Source organism: Nicotiana attenuata, unplaced genomic scaffold, assembly GCF_001879085.1.
Source record: "Nicotiana attenuata strain UT unplaced genomic scaffold, NIATTr2, whole genome shotgun sequence".
Taxonomy (NCBI): Eukaryota; Viridiplantae; Streptophyta; class Magnoliopsida; order Solanales; family Solanaceae; genus Nicotiana; species Nicotiana attenuata.
This window is the reverse complement of record NW_017671521.1, coordinates 191,284-196,610: the sequence shown is the minus strand read 5'-3', so window position 1 is coordinate 196,610 and position 5,327 is coordinate 191,284. Positions and strand designations below refer to the sequence as shown.

General features: G+C 36.1%; 1 long non-coding RNA gene across 1 annotated transcript; it reads right to left on the bottom strand.

Annotated features, from left to right (window-relative positions):
* Nucleotides 1–4,177: 4,177 nt before the first annotated feature.
* On the bottom strand, nucleotides 4,178–4,834 carry LOC109208772. The gene is made up of 2 exons (XR_002065258.1): nucleotides 4,567–4,834; nucleotides 4,178–4,475 (listed from the first exon to the last, which is right to left on the bottom strand). It is a non-coding gene; the product is annotated as an uncharacterized LOC109208772 (long non-coding RNA).
* Nucleotides 4,835–5,327: the final 493 nt, after the last annotated feature.

The window sequence follows — 5,327 nt, the reverse complement described above, 5'->3', positions numbered from 1 at the left end:
AAAACTTTCAGCCGTTCTCTCTTCTCTATTTTCAGTTCTCTCCCCAAAAATCCTCTTCTAAGGCAAGAAAGAGTGCCTTTATAGGCAAGCAAAGTAGGGTAAACAACAAGTTTCAGTTTTGCATTATTGCCCTTTTTGAATTTTCGTTTTTGGCTAAAATGACCTTAATTAGAAATCTGAATATCACTTTAAACCCTTCACCCAGCTTCTAGGAAGCTTCCTAGTTGGTTATTTGAAAGATTCTCTCAATCGATTACCTAAATTACCCCTTAAAGACCTTGAAATTACCTCTCACCTCAAATGGGTCAGTTGGCCAATCTGAAGATCACATGGGTCATGTCTGCCCAAAACCCATATCAAAAGGAACTGATTTCTTGAAACGGGCCAATGGTGACCCAAACAAAGCCCACATCCAGAACTTAAATCAAACAATTGGCATTAAAAATTCCAACTGACCCAGACTACACTAAGGGTGAATTGAAGAGGAAGAATAATTCTAACCACCCTGAATAAGCTGGCATTAGCTCGAAATTAACGACTAAACCGGCAAAAATGAAAATCAAGTAGAAAAATTACGATGAAAAAATTAATTCTAATCATGCATCCAAACAGTTTAGAAATGATGATTTTAAGCGAGCTAGAACTAATTTACACTACACAAACAAGAGTCGGAAAGATGGGCACAAGAAGAGGAGAAGGAGTGATACTGGTTTTGACTGGAACAAATCGACGAGGGCGACGAACTTGGCCGGCGTCCATGGTCTGGTTGAAGACTGGTAATTCCCAGAGTGAGCCAAAACTTCCATTAATCCATTGTTCGGAGGGAGAACAATCAACTAACGTAAGTCTTGAGTCATATCGGGCCTCAGATACATAAAAATCGACATCAGGGATGGCTTAGGTTTTTTTTTGGATTCTCAGATTTGGAATTGAAGGGGAAAGGTGGGGATTCTGGGGAATTTCGTGTTATCCTCATGTTCAGTGGGGCTTGAGGGTTGCGGGGGAGACATTTGAGGCTGTTTGGTGGCGGTTTAAGCTCCGCTGCCGGCCGGAAATGGTGAAGAAACTCAGGGCGGCGGGTCTAGGGTTAGAGGGTGTATCTCTGAAGGAAGGAGACGATTGGGGGGGGGGGGGAGTGAATTTTCGGACAGTTATGTATAAAGATCCCCATAGTTCCAGAACCGTCCGATCACCAGAGATCAACGGCCCAGGCTAGCTGTTACAAAACGACGCCGTTTGAATTGGACTTGGGTGGGTCACAGAACTGGACTTGGGCAAGATTCGTTTGGGCTTGGGGAAGCTGATCTGAAGTGGCCCAAGAATCCGATTTTCTTCATTTGCTTTTTATTTCCTTTTCTCTTTTTTTTTTCTTTTTTTTCTTTTCAAATTAAACTAAAAACCTCCTTTTTGTCTTTTTCAAATTAAAATAAAAATCTAAATCAACTCTTAAAAACTAAATTAACTTACCCAATTATATTAAACTCTAATTGACAATTAACACAATTAATTAAATAACAAACATAACAAAATTCAAAGATAAAAATGAAGCAATGCAAAAAATAAATTATTTTTTGTGATTTTCTATTTTTGTAAAACCTTAATTACTAATTAAAAAATATGTACAATTAAATCCTAAATGCAAATGCAATATATAGTTTTGTACTTTCTATTAATTAAAATAAAATAAACATGCACAAACAAATGCAAACAATCAACAGAAATGCCACAAAAATCCACAAAATTGCAAATAATGAAAAGAAATTATTTTGTTTTGACATTATGGGAGTAATTCATATAGGGCAAAAATCACATGCTCACAGTAGGGAGGATTGTGATATTGTGCTTGTGACCACGTCGGGCGGATTGTGATATTGTGCATGTGACCACGCTGGGCGGATTGTGATATAGTACCTGTGACCACGCCGTGCAGATAGTGATACAGAGCTTGTGACCACGCCGGGATAATTGTGATCATTAGCACGTGAGTTGTCCGTGCAGTTGTTATATCATTTGCACGTGAGTTGTCCATGCAGCATATGAGTTTTCTGTGCGGATCCAGATATTAATATTATTGGCACATGAGTTATCCGCGTAGCACGTGAGTTATCCGTGCAGCACATGCGTTGTCCGTGCAGCGTGTGGATATGGATCCATCCCCCTAGGGTCACCCTCTCATGTTTCTCTCTTGATGGTGTACATGCGGATTGTAAGAAACCGAAGGGTTTCTGGTTGATGTGAACTCTAGTAGAGCTGGTTATTGGTTTGGTTCAGTTACTGAGATTCTGATGTGGGCCTGAAAGCCTGATGTGATTTCTATTTGGATCGGGTTGTGCGCCGCAACGGATTGATATTTGGTTATTGCATTTCTTCTTTACTTGCAATTTCCTTGGTTGTTTACCTGATTTATTTTCATATCTTCTTTATATGATGGATTGTTGATTGAGCTGAATACGCTGGGAAAATATATAAGCACCAAAGTGATTTTTATCTGTGATTTTATGATTTGATCATGTTTCTATTCTATCTTTGTTGGAATTTATGAACTTTACAGGTGATAGCGAGTATCATTTATAATCCTTGATTCTATTATCTCGCCGAGGTTGGTAATGATATATATATATATATATATATATATATATATATATATATATTCCAAACAGATGTTATATTATTTCATACTAGCTTTGTAAAACCTAAGTCTTAGCGGGTCGTAACTTGTACTACCGGTCCCTGCGTTATTGTATAAAAGTTCAGTTAATTCATCATTGATTCCTTATTAATCATATTTGGATTGTGTTGACTGTTAGGTCGCTTACCTAGCGGGTTGGGTTTAGTGTCATCGCGGTTAATTAGATTTTGGGTCGTGGCAGCCTCCCAATTCAGTCTCCTTTGTTTTATATGATCTATTATGCAGTTTCCATATTAAAAATCTTCTCTGGTTGTCCAATAATGTAATAGAATTTTTTGTTACTTTAAATTCAAGTCATGATCAGGCTTAATACTAGAAGATTAATAATGTCAGCTTATATTTCAAGAAATGATAATAGTTTGATGAGGAATTAAGAAGAGTTCTCATCTTGCTAAGTTTGCTAGTTCAATGATCCATTACCATTGAATATCAAAGTGATCATGTAATATCTCTTAGAAAAGAACAACTTAAGATAAACATGAATTTTGTAGAAAATTGGCAGGCATGAAGCCTGCCAATAGTTCCTCTACTTGAAGACACATTTGGCCCCTTGGCTGGAGGGGGAGTTTGTTGGGCACATGCCCATGTTGTTCAGCCAAAGGCCCAATGGCCTAATCCTATTCTCTTTTGGTTTCCAATCCTATTTGAAATTGGATTCGGTTTATTCTTATTTTGAGTAGGTTTTGGCTTTAAGAGAAAGCACCACTCATGATCTATAAATAGGACAACCTTGGAGAATTATTCTATGCTCATTAATACAAGTCTTTGAAAGACTTAAGCACATAAGAGTAGGGTTTTGAGAGAGCTTTCATCAAGAGAGAAGAGAAAAAAAAAGTATTTGTTTTGCTGTAGATTTTTATTCCGACCAGCCAACTTCAAATCACGTTTTCTGATTCGTTAACCGTTGGATCGGGCTGAAATTTTGACTGAATGTTCGTAACATCTTGGTCTTGGATTTGAACGGTAGAGATTGGATTTGGGGGCTCGTAGCATCTGATTTCGAGCCTCGAACAGCAGTTTCGTTTTGTGGATTATACTCTTTCTTCAATTGATTAGTTGTTGCTCTTGTTGCTATTGTTGCTCCGTGTTTGGCCCTTGTTGTGTAGCCAATTTGGAGAACTTTTGTAACCCTCTTATTGTTATAGTGGAGCTTTTTGGATCTTTATGATCCCGTAGTTTTTACCTTCGATTTGAAGGATTTTCCGTATTAAAATTTGGTGTTCTTTATCTTTTTTATTTTCGAATTTGCCTCTTCCTCGACATAACAAAGGTTCCTATATACATGATTCAAAATTTCCTTGCCAAACTATTTGAAAATAGATTTCGATCCGTAAGAAAAGTATTGCAAATTCATCGAAGTGAGAAGCATAATTATTATGTCAGTAAAAAGCTTGACTGTACCAACTATGAGAAAAGACATCATAACCGTCAAATGGCGCTGCACCACTCATCGATGCATGGTGGTGGAACAGAGGACAAAATTCAAGATCTAAAATTTTAATTTTTCCGTGTTTAAGCAGTATAACATATTCTTCCATGGAGCGAAGATATGGATATAGGAAGTCAAAGCAATTCGATGATGTAAGCATATATCTTATACTGAAGTCTCATATCCTGATAGGAGATGCTTGGACTATCTTGTTATGAGATCTCCAGCAAAAAGACCTTTTCTTGCATTTGGTTTCATTGACATTGGAGTGAATAATCTCCCACATAACTTGTATATCATTGTATCCTGAACAAGCCTCCATATCCTTGTAAAGATTCACTAATCCACTTCTATTTCCTGTCATTACAAATCATCAACTTAGGCCTTGAGGTGGGACAACAACAACAACAAAAAAATTGTTTCAAGATTTTCAGTAAGTGTATCTTACCTTTGTTTCTAACACTAAGAAATCTGCACTTAGTTGGAAATAGAAATGAGTTCTTGAAGTTGAAGCTCTTATTAGGAAGCAGAAATGAGCTGTTGAAGTTGAAGCAGAGCCAAAGCTTCCTCATTTCCTTTTCTACAAATTAAACCATGTCTTTGACCTTGTTACTATATATATATAATGCATAATGAGTCATTTATAGATATTAATCTTTTAAGAGCAAAAAATCCAAAAGGATTAGACAAAGTAGAAAACAACACCCAATAAGATGGAAAAGCCTTTTAAGTTCATATAAATTCATTTACATCTTGTTTGGATGGTTGTTACCCATGTATCGTATTACATTGTATTGTTATACCAAAATAATGTTTGTTTTTATTGTTTATTTAAGATTATATCGTATTGTTAAATGCATTGTTTCGGAACAACCAAAAGCCCCTTTTTATGAAACAACCGATTTGGTGTGGTGGGATCGTTTCCTATTTTCTTTTTCAGTTATGCCCTTACTTATTACTCCATAATTCTATTTTATCTTTTAATTTTTTTTATTTTAACTCCAAATCTCCAACCTATTGACCTACTTTGTCTTCTTCCTTTTTTCTAGAGTTGGTTTGCCCGTTCTTTTTATCCAAGTCTCCATTCGATTCTTTGTCTCTTTCCATCGTTTTAATTTTTTTTTTTATTGCTAATATTAGTTAACCTTTTTTTTCTTTTTTTTTAGGTTTTTGCTCTTGTTTGCAAGCTACATAATTAATGATAAATTA